Below are 18962 nucleotides of genomic sequence, written 5' to 3' on the forward strand. Positions count from 1 at the left end.
CATGTCCATTCCCTCTCCCTCCCCAAATGCTCAGAAATTTATTCCCAAAACAAGAAGGCGGTTGACCACAAGGCTGCTATAACCTAAACATATATAGATGGGGGGAAGGCACAACAGCAAGTGTCACTGGCACATCACAGAGTGTTCAGATTTTTATATAATCCATTTCACTTAACAAGCCTTATATGGAAGTTTAGATGGACTCGTCAGAAAAGGTTGCGTGAGAAATACGGCTTCAAACTGGAATATGGCATCTAGCAGAGGTGGCCTGGAATAGCCCACAATTTTCATTAGGCTTGCGCGTGACAATGAAATTGTGAGACCAAGTGTACCTTTTTTTAATGCACATCATCAATGTGAGCTCTTCATTATGAGAGGCAGATCCAGACAGAAACTTTCCGCCAAGTGTCCCTTCTATTTGGGGAAGAGATCATTTCTCCAACTACTGTATCAAGCCTTGCCCATAGGAAGTTACAGGTGAAAACTCAACCCAAGGGAAACAACAGGGTAGAGATGGAAGGAGTAATACGTGTGCCCCACCCCACCCCACCCCAGTTATATGGGATTAGGATGGTTAGAAGCTTTGTTGCAGGAGTAGGGCATCGAAACTGGGGGCTGAACTAAAGGCCTCACAAAAAAGTAAATCTTGGGAGGAGCTTTGGAGGAAGGAATTTAGTTGACTTCAGGCAGATAAGACCATTCTTCCATCTATGCACCTGCCCACTTCAACAATTAGCATATTTTAGGGATGGGCAGAAGGTAGATTCAGATCTGGTAAATGCTGTGTGGTTTGAAGTAGATGGACAAGAATTTCTAACTTCTGATTGTTTAGCAGCAACAAAGTGCCAAACACCCTCCCTGTAATACAGACACACACTGCCGAAATGAAGAAAGCCTGGGGAGGGGGTGGGAGGGTCTGGTACTCAAAACAAAGCCCTGGGCTTTGGCGCAGGTTTGGAGGGGATCACAAATCTGGGGGTTCATAGTTAATGAAGTATTTAATTCTAAGTATGCCTTTTGTACAGGGCTCTCTGGTGGGTGATTCTCGGAGTCCAATAAGAAACAAAGTAGATCCTGCAAACCATAGAAAGACAGTGCAAAGAACAGGTAAAGAACAGACACTCCTCAGAAAGATGGCTACAAAGCAAATAAATAAGACCCACCCCAATAGGACTTTCAGTCTGACAAGAGAATATAAACAGCATTTCAGAGTTGCTGCCTATCCAGCAGAAACACACACAATTTAAGTGAATACAATTTGACAATGACCCCAATTATTAGCAAAATTTGCCACTCTAAAACAACTTAGCAAGAGGATGGGTTTAAAAGTGGCCAAGAAGAAACCCTTCCTGGAGGCCATTTTTTCAAGTAACCTGGATATTATTTTATAGCAAGTAACAGTTGAAATAGCAAAGGTGCAGGAGAGAAAAGAAAGATGGGAGGGAGGTCAGGGAATGTGAAGATTTGTTGACTCAATGAACTGGTTTGTGTTGTATATTTGCAGTTCTGATGGGCAGGTTCTCAATGCTGATGCTGCTGATTCAGCTGTCATTGAATACTGGTATTGCTGCTTTGTATCGTTTTTTTTAACATGCTGTTAGCCAGCCTGAGGTCTCTACAGAACCACATTTGGCAAGACATAACTCGTAAACCAACCAATCAATCAGTTTTAACTTATTAGTCCAGCTTCAATGGTAAGTCAAATTTAAATGAGTACCATTCTGTGTTTATTACTGCAGCCACACTGCCTATTGACTGGTAACCAGCGCTTGATTACCCAAAGTGTAAAATTGCTTTTCTCGGGAGAAAAGCAATGACAAACCTAGACAGCATCTTAAAAAGCAGAGACATCACTTTGCCGACAAAGGTCCGTATAGTTAAAGCTATGGTTTTCCCAGTAGTGATGTATGGAAGTGAGAGCTGGACCATAAAGATGGCTGATCACCGAAGAATTGATGCTTTTGAAATATGGTGCTGGAGGAGACTCTTGAGAGTCCCATGGACTGCAAGAAGATCAAACCTATCCATTCTTAAGGAAATCAGCCCTGAGTGCTCCCTGGAAGGACAGATCATGAAGCTGAGGCTCCAATACTTTGGCCACCTCATGAGAAGAGAAGACTCACTGGAAAAGACCCTGATGTTGGGAAAGATTGAGGGCACTAGGAGAAGGGGACGACAGAGGACGAGATGGTTGGACAGTGTTCTCGAAGCTACGAACATGAGTTTGACCAAACTGCGGGAGACAGTGGAAGACAGGAGTGCCTGGCGTGCTATGGTCCATGGGGTCACGAAGAGTCGGACACGACTAAACAACAACAACAACAACAACAACAACAACAAAATTGCTGCAGCAGATCAGCTGTCAAAGACCAATCAAGCCAAGCAATTACTTAAGAAAGGGAGGCAGGCATCAAAGTGATAGTCTGTCACTTACACAGATTGTGTCAACAACACACCCTTAAATTCTGCCTGTACCAGTGGAATCAGCACTTCCATTGACTGGGGGAAAGTGTTCCTTTCAGTTCAATTCCCACCTCTTCCAGAGCCAAATCTCATAAAGTCACAGTTACTTGTCTATAGAACTGGGTGAATACGGTAGGTGTGCTGAGTCTTTGAGTTATCTTAGTTACAGGTAGGTACGGTAGCCGTGTTGGTCTGGCATAGTCAAAACAAAATTTAAAAAAAATTCCTTCCTGTAGCACCTTAGAGACCAACTGAGTTTGTCATTGGTATGAGCTTTCATGTGCATGCACACTTCTCCTAGTTTTGGATTGATAGCTATCTCCCACCCACCCCACCCACCCTTTGAGTATCAATTTCTCAGTTTGCCAAATGTGGGGTTTTCACTGCAAAACATTGCAAAACTATTGCAAAACTTTGGCAGTGGTTTGGAGTGAATTGGACAAACGATGTTGGAACCCCCAATTTGATGTATCAATTCCTCAGTTTAGGGGTGCTGCAGAACCTGGGGGTTTCACTCTAAACCCTGCAAAATGACTGCAAAACCCAAGTTTCAGGGTTCATAGTTAATGAAGATATACAGTGGTACCTCGGGTTAAGAACTTAATTCATTCTGGAGGTCCATTCTTAACCTGAAACTGTTCTTAACCTGAGGTACTACTTTAGCTAATGGGGCTACCGCTCCGCCGCCACACAATTTCTGTTCTCATCCTGAAGCAAAGTTCTTAACCCGAGGTACTATTTCTGGGTTAGCGGAGTCTGTAACCTGAAGCGTCTGTAACCCGAGGTACCATAGTAAAAGAGATAATTAGGAAAGGATTAACTGTTGTCCCATGACACTCCCTGGCCCTAATCCCATTTGGAAGATCCTACCGTATTAACTACCACAAACTAAAGCAAAAAAAAGAAAACTGGAGATAGTCTGATAATGGATCTCACAACTTACTGTGCTTTGTCCTGAGATAGTAAAAGCCAGCGCATTTGTTAACAAATCTCATAGGGAAGGACAGACACACAAAGCTGTCATATATTGTATGTTGGTTCATCTACCTTAGTATTGTCTAAGTGGCAGTAACTCTGCAAGGTTCAAACAGGGACTCTTTTTCAGCCCTTTCTAGGGATACAGGAGCTGAACCTGGGGCATGCACCTGTTAACCTTCATCTCAGAAGACAGTTTCCCATCTGTACACTGGGAATACAAAAACAATAAGTTTTAGAAGTCACCTCAGAACTGGCCCTACTAAACACCTTCCAAGATAATAATGCCTGCTCACATCGTAAAGAGCTCATAACCCACCTACTCTCAGCAGCCAGAAACATCATAGCCACACACTGGAGAGACCTGTCAGGAGTAAGCACGGACCAATGGTACCAAATAGTATGGGAAACATCCTTATTAGAGAAACTGACCAACAAACTGAAACTGACACGGGGACAAATGGAAGAAGACGCTTTCACCCCGGTATGGCTCCCCTATATCACATACACAGCCCAACAAGACGACGACAAGAATCCACCAACAGCATATGAATCAATCTGGCTAACCTGATTCAAAAACACACACACACCCTACTCACATGAAAACAAAGTTCACCACAGCCAGTCACAAACAAACAACCACACCCTAGGCCAACCCCAACCTCTCTCTCCACCAAAGGAACACAAGCGAATAGTAAAGAGAACCTGCACAAGCGATGCTGGCACAAAACCCCGCACATACATTAAGTAAAATAGAAACATCGCCGCCCGACTCAACCCCCACTCACCATTCCCCCCTCCCAACGCTTTCCCCCTTTTCTTCCTAAGCCGGTAACACTAATGTCTCAACAAATGAAACTGATCTGTAGAAAATGTAACTTGAAAAAAGAGACATTGCACATACTTTTGTAAACCAAGAAATCTTTAATAAAAATATGTTGTTGTTCTTTTAAAAAAAAGCAAACAAAATATAGAAATAAAGAAAGCCTTTTGCCAATTTTAGTCAGTGTTTACATAACTGACAAAAACAACAACAATAGCAACCGTTTTAGAAGACCTACCTCCTTGTCCAGAATAAAAACTATTAAAGTTTTCAGAATCCACTTAAGCTTTACTCAGGTGATTAAGCTGAAAACTGCATACACCTGAATTAGAACCCACAGCAGACAAAAACTGGAACTGCAGGAGCTGGACAAACTGCAGATACCAAGAACGATCCTGCCTGAAACAGGATTGTAAAACCAAAGCCCTTTCACACAAAAAAACAGCTTCAGAGTTTGTCAGTAAACACATTTTATAGGCCTCCCTGGTGACTGAGAAGAGGAAAGTCAGCTATAAAATTATTTATTTGGCCCTATTACCATAACATCTAAGCATCTGCCCACTCACGCTGCTAAATATTTATTCTCACCACGCCCCTACAAGGCAGGGCACTGTTGGAAAAGTGATCTGTGGAAGAAGAGTAACTTGGCCAAGATCTACGGAGTCTCATACAGCTGTTCCATTTATTGTTTTTGAGAGAGAGATTGAAATTATGATGCACTTTCTTTAGTTGCAGTGTATACAAATATTTTCCCTTCAGATATTCCACTTCCTTTTTACCAGCACAACTGGAAGCAGCTGGTGAATTGCATGTGTCTCCGGCAAACTCCTCCTAGCACCACTCTTGCTAATGAACTCTTGTGTGTGACATGGGTACGCATCTGTTAGTAGGGACCGACAGAGATATTTTAATCATCTTTCTAATGTCTCTCCAGAAGAAGGCTGTTTCTGGCTCGAAACGCTTTGGACTCAAACCATCTTCAACATGAAACATAAAGACTTCCATATCTTTGTGGTTTACCACTTTTGTTTAATTTGCAACCATACAGAATGCAAGGCAGGTTGCCATAAACCTCTTGCAACACTTTTCCAGAGGTCACAGAGTACCAGTAAAAAGGGCCCAAGCTAAGCGGTACAGGATCTGCCTTGCACTCAGATGGACCCAAATTCAACCCCAGGCATTTTCAGGTAGGGCTGGGAAAGCCATTAGTCTGAAATCCTAAGGAGCCACTGCAGAGAATTCTGAGCGCTGAGTACAGTGGTCACATTGGAAGCTTCTTCTGTTGTGGCATTATTATTATTATTTTATTGATTGAATTTATATACAGTGGTACCTCGGGTTACAAACACCTCGGGTTGCAAACACTTCAGGTTACAAACTCCGCTAACCTGGAAGAAGAGTTTGGATTTGATATCCCACTTTATCACTACCCGAAGGAGTCTCAAAGCAGCTAACATTCTCCTTTCCCTTCCTCCACCACAACAAACACTCTGTGAGGTGAGTGGGGCTGAGAGACTTCAGAGAAGTGTGACTAGCCCAAGGTCACCCAGCAGCTGCATGTGGAGGAGCGGAGACGCAAACCCAGTTCCCCAGATTACGAGTCTACCGCTCTTAACCACTACACCACACTGGCTCTGAAAGGTACAGTTGAAGTAGTACCTCGGGTTAAGAACTTTACCTCAGGATGAGAACAGAAATCGCATGCTGGCGGCAGCAGGAGGCCCCATTAGCTAAAATGGTACCTCAGGTTAAGAACAGTTTCAGGTTAAGAATGGATCTCTGGAACGAATTAGGTTCATAACCAGAGGTACCACTGTACTGCCCTATACCTGAAAGTTTCAAGGTAGTTGACAGAACAAAATCAGAATATAAAACCACCTTCAATGGTACATTCAATGGTACACACATGCTCCCATCGCTAAGGCTACACATGTACTATATGCAAAATGAGTAATTACACTCAAAATGACATCCTCTCCTTGCATATCTCCCTTTAGGGAGCACATCTCAGGGCAATGCTAGGTCCCAAACTAAAAAGTGCTCAGTGGTACACTGCTTGTTTTCATTGGAAACAGCAATATGGCAAACCTGACCATGACTTTGGGGCACCTAGTCAACATTTTAACTAACCGGAAATGCCCAATAAGCTTCCAATAAGCTGGCATTCACAACAGAGGCTGATCATACAACCATTTGGAAGGGGCTCAAAGGGTCATTTAGTCCAACCCCTAGGGAATGCAGGCATAACCAGCAGAGGTGTTAACTGAATGGGAGCCACAGGGCTTGGACTAAAGAGAGCTTCAGATTGGTGTTCAGGAAGACTGATGCAGACATGTGTAATAATTGCAAGATAAAGCACTTGGCAGAATTGAAATCAAGGAGCTGCTTTGAAGGCTATGGGGCTGGAAAAACTGTCTGTGTGTGTGTACGCGCGCACATACATGTGCATGCAGGTGTGGAGCTGGACATACAGGTCTCCAAGTCCAGAAGAAGAAAAATGAGACTGTGGACAACTACAGAAACAAGAAGAAACAACTACAGAAAACTTGCGATGACAGCAGCAGAAATCACAAGACCAGGCTGAGATGCATCAGCAGAGAAAAGAAGGGAGGAGCCCTGGGTTGAACTAACGGGGCGAGTTGCCACAACGGAATCAAAGTGTTCTTCCTACCAGAAGTGTGTGGGCGGGCTTTGCATGCATTTTTCAGCCGGCCTGCCAGTCCTCATTTGGAGAAACAAGCATCCAAAAAAGTTCTTAAAAGCATCAAAGGAGAGTATGGCAGCAGGAGGAGGAGAAGCAGCAGCTGGATGCTCTCACCCTTCTCCCTGCCACTGACCAAAATGCTACGCCTCTCCCAGCTTCAGCCCTACATGCCCCTTGAGCTGGAATCAAAGCAGGATCCCATAAATCCCGCTTCCATGTGTCAGATCAGCTCCTGGCCCACAGCCCAGCCACAAGCCCCACCGCCCAGGAGGCCAGAGGACAAAGAGAGGCTAAAACTTTGTAAACACTGCCAGAAGGACAGGGAAAGTTTCCCCAAATCTCTGGACAGAGGGAGGCTGCGCCAATGCAGACAGAATTCATGCTCAGGGGTGTAATAGTACAGTATGATATGTTTCAGAATTATAGAGTGCATTTAAGAGTGCAGAACACCTCACACTCTATTACCTCAGTAATCCTACAACCCTGTAAGGTAGACACACATGAGAGATGAGGTTAAATAGGTAGTGGGGCTTACCCAACTCCACTCAGTGAGTTTCCAGAAGTAAACTGCGCATCACCAACTCACAGTAGCTCTTAACTACTATGTTGTTTCAACTCTATAGAGGACCTTCCTGATCTTGTATTGCAATGGTGTTGCAGAGGAAAATGTCTAACCTACTTGTCTCTTCCAGTGGGTGTTCCCATGAAAAATCTGGAGTATGATCAGTGCTATTTTTCTAGAAAAAGAGGTGCCAGAACTCCCCATGAACGCCTCCCTTGTTCTCTTATAATGGCAATGGCGTCCCCCTGAAAGGTGCTGGAACTGAGTTATGGCAAGTTCCCCCTGAAAAAAAAGCCCTGGGCATGATTAATAGGATCTAAATGTCAGTGGATATGAAACCAATAGAAAATCTGTACATAAACTTGTAAATTTACTTTGCACAGGAATTCAGATGCTATCAACGTACAACAGTCCCAGGTATCTTTGCTCCATGACACGAGGTAACATGTTTGCAGGTGCTGAGAGTCACTGAAAGCACTTCTGCATCAAAGTGGGTTTTCCCCCCCAAGTTGTAGGTATACCAGTTCAATGCACCCAAGGGCAGTAAGCATCACGATACTGCTGTCTTTCCAGATTCTCTGCCTATTGGAAACTCTGAAAAATGAAGGTGACATTTTAGCAATGAGAAATCATGCCTTGTTTTCCCAGAGAGTGCTTCCTGCACTTGGAGATATTCGCTGAAGTGTAAACCTGGATTGTGGGAAACTTCCTGTGCAGCCCCACCCTGAAACACCTAGCCAAGATCACACACTGTTAAGAGCAGAGAACAAAGCCAGATCTTCAAGCTCCAGGGTAAGGACTAATCTGTTCATACTATCGCCTCCCCATAATCAGTAGAAATTTGTGGCATAAACAGTCAGTTCACTTGACAGAAAAACAGTGAAAGGACAAAGTCAGATGGCGCAAGAAGAAGAAAGGATTCATTAAACATTGTATTTATTTGTTAGCACTGACTGCAAGAAATTGGCTCTGCCCATTATTTGTGTCTCTGTTGAGTGATGCAGCCATCCTTTGAGGTGTAGTTCATTGGACAACTAGTCTAACCCTTAATTTCACAAACTACGGCCCCTTTTAGAAGTACTTCAAACCCTTTCACCAGTGCTCAGTGTAGAAACATAAAATCTGTTGCACACTGACCCTCATGCAGACTTAGCTTTCATTACAGGCTTAGAGTGGCTTAGGAAGGAAAAGTCCTATTAGATCACAGAGTTCTCTACACATATTATCTATCATTGTTCTTAATGGGTGTAACAGTTACTATGTTTGGATTGGAGTGTCCCTGACCTTGTTTGCAAGTGAAGCAAATCTTCAAATTCAAGACAGTCCTACTAAAACAAACAAACATAGCTTCCTGGCTTATTTTTTATTGTTTTAAAATATGTTTATTTTCATTGTATTACATTCTTTGTACACTGCTTCTAGACAATCGTAGTTAAGAGATATATAAATTGTCTAAGTAAATAAATAAACCTGAAGCCGTAAAACTTACATAATGAATAAACTGTACTTTTTAAAAGCACCATAGCAGTTTTTTATGGAAGAGAAATAAATAGTGAAACAAGATGGATAGGTGCACATCTTACAATTCCATCTTTTATACAACTATCCTTTTTCCACCTAACCACCCTACACCCTGTCATATGTGGTGGGGATGCAAGTTTATTAAAAGCTTCTGGGAAATGATATACAATGAATTGAAGAAAATGTTTAAACTAATTTTTGCAAAGAAACCAGAAGCTTTTCTACTAGGTGTAGTAGGAACAGTCAGTGGCAGAGGAACCCTCTCCGGCACCCGGGGCAGCGCCGCCCATACAGACTGAGCATGTGTGGCATCCCACGTATGCACACTCCGTACGGAATGCCACACATGCCCAGTCCATATGGGTTGCCGCTCATGCGCGGCACTTGTACAGGCTGCCACTTGCAGGGTGTCCGTATGGGCTGCCACACAAGTGGCATCCCGTATGGAGTGCGCATGTGCAGCAGCTCGTATGGACGCCATGCAAGTTGCAGTTCGTACGGACTGCGCATGTGCGGCGCACATATGGACTGCACACAACCTCGGCCACTCTACAAATGGGGAGGAGGCAGTGGCCATCTTGTCACCCCTCCCAGAGTGGTACCCGGGATGAACCGCCCCTCCGCCCCCCCCTTTCCTACACCCCTGGGAACAGTAATTCCCAAAGAACAGAATAAATTATTTATGTAGCCCAGAGATGGAAAGAAGAACAGTTGCCAACAATAGAAGAATGGCAAATAAAACTTATGGACTATGCAGAAATGGCAAAATTGACGACAAAACTCAGAAACTTTGACAATGAGAAGTTTAAAAAAGAATGGGGAAAATTTATTGTGTATGTGCAGAAATACTGTAAACGAGTTGGTACATTGGCAGGTTTAGTTTAAGCACTTGTGAGTAGTAAAGAATTAGAGAATTTAAAGGTGTAACAAGTGGATAAAAATGATAACAAAGTGCAGTGAATTATGTAAGATGTAAAGAACCAGTAGAAGGGGGTGGAAGGAAGTTTTGAGGTTACAAGAACCTCAAAAGAAGGTTTGTAAAATAGTAAGATTTTTTATTAGAATCATAAATGTTAGGTGATGGTTAATTTTTATATTCTTATTTTATTGATTATTGTTTTTGAAAAAAATATTAAAAATTTATTTACCAACTCATCAGAAGGCCCACTCTCTACAAGTTGGAATGAGGCCCTTTGAAACAGTCTCCCATTCCATAGCAGACAGGTGCCATCTCCATTATATTTTCAATACCTATGGAAGCCTTTTAAATGGAGATTTTATTTCATCCCTGTCCATATCTCCACTGAACTGGAAATTGTATTTATATATGTTTCTGTTGCTGGTGTTTCTGCTGTTAATCACTTGGGAATGTTTCATGAGAAGCAATTCATAGATGAAATAATAAAGATCAAATACAATTGTAGTTCATACCCTGTCTCTCAAAGGTTTTACAAATGGGGTTTCCCACATGTATGGCTTTCAGCGCTTGTTTTCACATGCATGCAAGAATTACCGTATTATCTGGACATGTCATGGACGGCTGCTTTTGAGTGCATAACTCCAATACAGAGATATTGTATGGGATCGACTTGTTCTCTAAAAGAAAGTAACAGTAGAGGCATGTAGGGTAGATGGATAGATTCAGGCATTGTGAGAAATTATATATGTTATATTGCACATAGGCAGATCCTTCTCCATAATGAGTAGTCATAAAAGGTAAAGGTAAAGGGACCCCTGACCATTAGGTCCAGTCGTAACCGACTCTGGGGTTGCGCGCTCATCTCGCATTATTGGCCGAGGGAGCCAGCGTATAGCTTCCAATTTGCCTTAAAACAAAAACAAAAGCAGGCCCATGTAAATTACACAACACCCATAAAACCCACAGTTCAAACCAAATTCTCAGACTCAGACTTCTTTTAATTCCAAGCATATGCCTTTTGAACCACTTGAGACCTGGCGGTTCAAACCAAAAACCACAAAGAAGATCCCACAATCTTCAAGTCTGTCTACTACTGTTCTAGGGGATATTGATATTCCAGAGAGGACAGCCTCTCCTGCTGAGCATTTCACTGTACTGAGGTGGCCAGGCACCCTATATTACAGAGAACACCCCTCTATTTGGAAGGGCAGTCTAAGGACAGTCCTCTATTTGAAAGCATCTTGTTAGTGCAAGAACTTCTGCCTGTGCAGCAGGATGACTTTTCCTCCATCTCCTTGCATCTTGCCTCCCTCAAGTACTTCTGCTCCAGAGAGCTGGGAGGAAACCCCAAAGAGTGGGGGAAGAACACAGAGAGAGGGGAAGGAAGTCCCATGGCACTTGTTGCTATCAGCTTCATTGCATACAACCCCCCCATTTGGTTTGAAACTAAAAAAGCTTAAGGAGGAGAGCAGAGGTCTGGATGTTGCCCATCAACAGTGAACACCTGGAGAACAGACTGAAACCATCACAGGTCACCAGGTGGCCACCTTCCCAATTGTTTATTTGTATTCCACCCTTCCCCTAAGAAGCTCGAGATGGCTAACAAAAGAGGTAAAAACCATGAATGAACACAATAGGGAGATTGATTGTATTTCTATCTAAATTATAGTAAATTATGTATGACTTAACACCAAACATAGGCAAATATGATGCAGATCTGTGACCTCTGGTTTCCCCCGGGTGATGCATTCCTTCTTTAGCCACCACCCTCGAATGTGCACATAACAATTTTGGTCTTATTTTAAGGCAGATTACTAATAAGACCCTTAGTGAATAAAGCTGCCCTGTAACACAGCAAAGCATGTGTCATTATAGAGTTGGATCTATAATTAGTCATACTTAGGAATAGACCCAGTGGCTTTAGTTGATATAAGGGTAGATTTCTTTCATGTTTTCAAAGCACAGAAGCCGGAAGAGTCTGTGAGCAGAAGGTGATAATCATTCTGGATTAGCTAATTCCTGGCTGCAATTCTGGGTGTACGCCCCATTGAACAGAGGGGCCTGGTCTGCAGGTAAAAGAAACTTTATTGAAAAGGAAGCCACAGTTTAATGTGAATGTACAGTGTGCCAGTGGATGCTGCAGAAAAGTTCTCGCTTCACTCCTCATGCGCCATGCTGTCAGCAAACAGCCTAGAGTCTGGCTTGTCAGGATGTCTGCACCCCGGCACATGGTTTGTTTCTCTCTCTCCAAAAAAAACAAAAACACCCAACCATGAGCAGCAAGCCAAGAATAAACCTTGGTTACAGCTCCCAGGCTTAGATATCACAACAGGCCAGACACGGACTTGTTTCTCAATAGTGTAGCAGCAGTGGGGAGAACCAGCGCAAGAACTTTCAGTGACAATAACTCCCTGCTTGTTCTCATTAAGCCACAGTTTGTTTTTAACAAGGATTAGAGGCTCAATATCCATAAGGGACAGCTGCCTATTCCTGCATTGCAGGGGGTTGAACTAGATGGTCCTCAGGGTCCCTTCCAACTCTATGATACTAGAAGAACATGAAAAGCCTGGGACTGATACTGAAATGCACAGGGATAGACCTGTGTTTTGTCAAGGGTGCAAGAGTGTAATCTTGTGCACAAGGCAAGGAGGGAAATCAAACTGCATCCCACTTTTACAGAAGGAATTACACTTCTGGGTTGGCTGGTACTGAGCAGCACCAGAATGACCCAGAGGAGACAGATGGACTGTGAAATCCCCTCCCCAGAAGCTGCCTGGAGCAAAGAGCATTTAAGAGAACTGTGGCTGATTCTCTGCGGCTGCTGGGTTTGTTTTAATTACGAAGAATCAAAGTTCCTCTGCTTTCTTCCCGCTGCAAAGCCCAGCCCTTTACATTCCATCGGCTGCCATAAGAGCTGTGTCCAGGCGCTGACCTCCACAGCAGTGAGTGTTATGTGCATTGCTGAAATACCCTGGCTTCTCTTTTCCCTTCCCTTCTCCTCCTCCTCCCTCCAATCCAGCTTCCCTGCTGCCAAGGAGAATGCCTTGAGCATGTCTGGCTTGCTCGCATCAGACAAGCAGCTTACAACTCCCTCTGTGAATGGGATCTGACTTTACCTTTTGCAACAGGGCCTACTTGGTTCCCAAATGAAAGATACCCCACCCCCAGTGAGTGTGTGTGTGTGAGAGAGAGAGAGTGTGTGTGTGTGTTTCATTCCACTCTTCTCCAGCATCCCCAGTTTTCTTCTTCAGGCAGCTTGACTATTGAACAAAAGGAGAACTGAAAGTGTAAGGAAGGAGAGGAAAGGTCTCTCCAAGCCCACTATAACATGGCTTCAACTGTTGACCCGCAGACAGTTTCAACATATGACATATACATGAAAAATTTGGCATGCACACCTTAAACATGTAATGCATAGACTTGACTAACATATGCCAGAGCATTCACTCAGGAAATGGGAGTTATTGGCCACAACTCCCCTAACGCTGGGGAAAAGCTGCAACTTAATGTGTGAGGCAGCCCACAGAGCTAAGGAACGATCCACCCTGCACCTCTCCATGTTGTTTCTCAAATTATATCTACAAATATCTGATTTGCTACTAATGCAGGATAGAACAATGTTCCAAGTTTTGCATTTGAATAACAGATCAGGGAAATGCCAATGCCAATTTTCATGCCCTTTGTGGAAATTATTCTTCTTCTTTCATTTATGAGTCACTTTCCTTGAGGCATCTGAGGTGATTTACAGTACAACACAAATCCAAATGGCTTCCGCATCGGTGTTAACACTTGAAATGTTCCATAGATTGAATGCAGAGCAGCATTCCATGCAAAACACTCCTGAAGTGGATTACAAGAGCACTCACATACAAATGACTAGCTGGAACCTAGTTTCATTTAAAACAACAGTATATCGTCAAGTCCATTTTATAGATGAGATCATAGAGGCAGCTGCTGCTACAACACTATTAAAGTTGGACGGACTCTGATAAAATCTCAATTACTATGGTAGGTCTTGTGGCACATTCTGCGTGCAGAGGGTGTGGGATGGCTTGCAAATTGCCTCACATACATGCCTTAGAACTAAAAGGCCCAGGGTCACTTATTCAGGAGGCCTGCTTTTGAGATTCTATGTACTGCCCCATCTGCTCATCACTAAATAGTTTGGCTGACATTTTAATGGATTCTGTTGCAATCAAATGCTGGAGGCTGTTGAAGTGCAAGGGAGTGCTTTGCCCATTTAAATGGAAAGAATAAGATGTATCTTCCTTTGAAGCTATTCAGGTGTGTTTAAAAATAGACACCAAATAGAACAATAAAACAACAACAACAACAACAACCCTTTGGTCCCCACCCTGGCACTCAGCTGTCACCTGTGGCTCCTAGAAGCTGTCAGCATGTGATAGCAGCCACACTCCAGGAATGGCTTTGACTGGCTGGCTAAACCAGGTGAAGGTAACCGGTGGGTCTCAAACCCTTGGTGAGTTAGGGACTTCTGTATGCAAAGACAGGCTCTGACAGATTGAGCGGATGAGAGCAATAGTGGGGCCCAACAGCCAATAAGGCGTTTTCTGCATGTGTGGTAGAGGAAAGTGAGGGGATCTGGATGGTGGCACATTTAGAAGAAGGAAAACTCTGGTTCTAGACCTTTACTGGCTTGTGAGATATATTTAAGAGAAGAAAAGGTTAAGGAGTAAACCCTACACAAATAAGGAAGTGGAGTCCCTAAGATGGTTGGATGAAGCCTTGTATGCCTCTTTCTGGCAACTCCTGCAGCAAACTGGTGCCCAACATATTGTCTGCTTTCCTTTAGACCACATCAGTGAGCCTGAGAGGAGGATCTTGTTGTCTGGGCAGCCCATGACGTCCATACACACTGCCCAAACTTGCACCCCTGGAAAGTCACTCCGGTGCTGCTAATGCAGTGGTTTGACTTCATCCACAGAGGCACACTCCGTTGTCTCTCGAGACAGATGGATGCCAACAACAGGAACAACAAATCTGAATGATGGCTAAATCTGTTTGCTACCCAATTCCACCCTACTGGAAAATTCAGTCCCATCTTGCACTAGGTACTTTCCTTTAAACAAGGCTTTGTACTTTAGTGACACTGTTTCATGCTACCTTTTCATGCTACCTTTCTTTGGCTCCAGTTAAGTGCTTCCTGTTCCTAAGGCAACTGACCTTCAACCTGCTTTACCTCCCAGGAACATTCCTTGCTTATTTCATCATCTCCTGTATATTTGCCAGCTGAAAGGTAAAGTCTGTCTGCTACCCTTTCATGGACAGTGTTAAACATGCAATACACCTTATTAAACAGGAAATCTCTCCCATCTTCTGAGTTTGGGAAAACCTGGGCTCACAATGCGCAATTTAAACCTCAGCCAGATCCTTGGCACCTTGCCTCCCAATCCAAAGAGCTGTGATCCCCAAGCAAGTGTGGCTCAGGGTGTAATAGTTCTTGGCAGGATGCTCAGTTTGCAGCCCAGCCTGAGGCTCTGCTCTCCAGTCAACACACTCCATAGTGGAAAAGCTAGTTAAAATAAGGTCCTATAAAAATATAAATATAGATTTTATCCATTTATAATATTTATTGCAGCTTTGTAATAGCAAAATAGTTTGCTTATATAAAATCTTCAAACATCAACTTTAAATATTGATGTTTTCAACACTGTTAGAACATGTATATTGTTTACTGAGTGTAGTAAATCATAAAATATTCATATATATACACACACACTCTCTCTCTGTGTGTGTGTGTGTGTGTGTGTGTGTGTGTATCTCAAGGGAACTGAGCAACCAAAGATGGGTGTGCAAATCAACCAAACCTCGAATAAACAAAAATGCAATTAAAAAAAATATAAAGAGAGAGGAAAAGGGCAATAATTTTCTCTAACTAAAGATACAAAAAGCACCCATTTTCACAAAGCAGAGTGAAGTTGTGTCAACTGGGGGCAGAGGGTGAGGCAGAGATGTTGAGATGTAGTGGCTCTTCTAGGAAAGGTAGTGCCAGGCGGCCAATCAAGAAAAGCCAGGCTAATACTATGAAGAAGCTAGTCGATAAACAATAAAGCAGACTGTAGTTGTTTGAAAGGCACAACGAGAGAGCAAAATTTTGAAAGCCAAACCATCTACCAAACATCACCACCGATATCCCACCAGCATGACAGGAGCACCTGAGCGTTTGCTAGCATTTGTGCTACACCAGCTTTTTCACTGAGAACATTAGCATCAGAATATCCTTGCCATGGCTTGCTTTGAAAGCTGGGGTAAGTTCAAAAGCAGAGAAACTGTCAAAACAAGGCATTTGCACTGCAAAGATGCTACCGGTACAAGTATTGATGCATCAGCATCTGTGGAGCAAGGGCAAGAGTTTCACCCAAGTGCCATAGGAGCATAGGGACATTGCAGAATTTAAGACATAAACAGATTACTGGAACAGATTCCAAATAAAAGCACCAGAGACAACTAGAACTAAGGTTTTCATTCCTCCACCCCACCCCACCCCCCAGTCTCAGACAGAATGGGAAGTGTCAACCCTGGAGATTTAGGCAAAGTTAATACAGCAGATTTTAAATTTCCCAGGAGAGCTGTTTCTTATAGCAACTAGCAGGATTTTACTGCTCTTTGTCAGCTCTTTTATTAGCATCTTGCTAGCTCTCTGCCTAAATACCCCAGAACATGGAGGAATCTGTGCATTCATGTATCCCACTGCATAGGTGATTCCACCTTTTCCTGGAAAGATGGGGACATCCTCAATAAAGGGAAAGAAGGAAGTTTTGCAATGTTCGCAGCTAAGCTGCTGATCTCGGCCTTTTGTAGCACAGTCACACTTCAACCAGCTGCTGGACATTTCACTGCCCTTGCTTTTACTTCATTTTGTCCTTGGCAAAGCTAAATCCTATGCAAATTCCAAGAAGGAAGATAAAGCGGTTCCTCTGAAAACCAGGGCCGGAAGCACCAAACTGTAGCATCGTTTGTTGCAGTGCAGCTGTGGAGGAGCAAAAAGTCTTGAAGCCATTTTACGCCAAGTATTGAATCTCATCTCTCTGCTCAGCTTTCTTTGCTCAGAAGGAGAAAGGATGAGAGTTGGGTTTGGAAGCTAGCTAGAGGCCTGGGATAGGAGTTCTGAGCATTTGTCCAGTCCTAGTCCAGTTTAAAGATAAAGAACTGTAGGAAGGCAGAGCTGGAGCCCTGAAGTTGCCTATCCACAGTTAGCAGCTGAAGAGCAGACTAGGCAAGCACACCACTTGGGCACAGTCTTCCCCACTAGGGTGAGGTGTATTATGCTTTTAAGCCAGTGTTTCTCAACCAGTGTGCCTCCAGATGTTTTGGGACTACAACTCCCATCATCCCTAGCTAGCAAGACCAGTGGTCAGGAATGATGGGAGTTGTAGTCCCAAAACATCTGGAGGCACACTGGTTGAGAAACACTGTTTTAAGCTACACTGCGGTAATTTATTTCTAAATTAGCAGGTGCACATCTGTATCCTCTTTTTACATGTCAACTTCCTTAGTGATGCATTTGCCTCTCTGGATGAACCCAAACCCAAACATATTCACAAAGTATCCTATTGCTTTGTGTCAAAAGATTGCCACTTCTTCCAGCAGGTTTTAGATTATGGCCGGTTGTAGCTGTATTTTTCTAATGCTTAGATAATCTCTAGAAAAGTATCCCAGATTACTCTACTTGTCAGCTGTTTTACTACCCAATGCAGGCAGCAACATGCTTGCAGATTCCATGCATACTGAACTCATCAATCATGCCATTGCACAGAGCTTTCTACCTGTCAACAACAGTATCAGGCAGGAGTAAACAAATGGCATATGCTACTTGTATAAATCCCTGTGCACTTTTGCCTTCAGCTTGGTAGAGAAGCCTTTCCTAACCTGTTGTTGTTTAGTCGTTCAGTCGTGTCCGACTCTTCGTGACCCCATGGACCAGAGCACGCCAGGCACTCCTGTCTTCCACTGCCTCCCGCAGTTTGGTCAGACTCATGTTGGTGACTTTGAGAACACTATCCAACCATCTCGTCCTCTGTCGTCCCCTTCTCCTTGTGCCCTCCAAATGTTTTTGACTATAACTCTGATCACCTCTGACCACTGGCCAGCCTGGTTGGGGCAGATGGGAGCTGAAATCCAAAACATCTGGAGAGCACCAGTTTGGGGAAGGCTGGTGTAAAGTCTCAAAGACATGTATTAGCAGTAGCCCCCTGCCCATCTGACTAGGTTGCCCCAGCCACTCTGGGTGGCTATATTCTCTGGGTGTATCCTCGACACTGCGATCCTAACATCTCCTATGAATTTAGGGCTGAATCATATGACAACTTCACAGGTTGATGCCATGACTGAAGCTACCTTGAGTGGACTATTAATTTTAACTAGTTAGTTGGGCCAGTTAATCCTGCAAGGGCACTGACAGGTGTTTATAGTATGGCAACATGGATGAGTTTCATTGCAAATAGGGCAATCCCATTGCTGGCAGGTTAAAAAAAAACCAGCCATATGAATCAGTCTTTAAATTGGCAAATGCAAGTGAGAAAATTGGCACTCTCTCCTTCCTGCTGCCATCTGAAAACCACATGAACAAGCACATTCAAAAGCTTTCCTGGTTCAACTTATGGATGCTTTGTAGCGGTCATATGCGGATATGCACAAGGGATCCCTTTTATATATCCGGTCTTAGTTAATAGCATAACTTAGATAAACTTACGGTAGATAAAGGCTGATGAAGTACTGTTCTTGAATGCTGCAGGGTCTGGCTCTGCTTATTAAAGCCCCTTACCCCTTTGCTCTGGAAGCAGAATACCCCCCCCCCAAAAAAAAACCAACTCAACATACAGAGTACACTTTTACTGTTGATTTGAGAAAGCTGAATTCCAGGAGTTCCTTTCACTTATAAAGATATAAAAGCCACATGACTCAAAACCTGGCTATATTTACAACTAAGTCTCAAATGCTCCCATTGACTATAATCCTGCTCTAAAGCGGTTTT

General features: G+C 43.4%; 1 protein-coding gene across 21 annotated transcripts in view; it reads right to left on the reverse strand.

Annotated features, from left to right (window-relative positions):
• The window catches only part of PLEKHA6 (pleckstrin homology domain containing A6), a 189631-nt gene that overhangs the window by 103738 nt on the left and 66931 nt on the right, over positions 1-18962 (reverse strand). The window contains exon 1 of one of the 21 annotated variants that reach the window (XM_088673377.1): positions 4500-17276. The exons of the other annotated variants lie outside the window; for them this stretch is intronic. The gene's annotated coding sequence lies outside the window, so the exon portion shown is untranslated. Of the gene's footprint in view, positions 1-4499; positions 17277-18962 lie in introns of those variants that run through there. 21 annotated transcript variants of the gene reach the window in all.

This window comes from Zootoca vivipara, chromosome 7 (genome assembly GCF_965207765.1).
Source record: "Zootoca vivipara chromosome 7, rZooViv2.hap1.1, whole genome shotgun sequence".
NCBI lineage: Eukaryota > Metazoa > Chordata > Lepidosauria > Squamata > Lacertidae > Zootoca > Zootoca vivipara.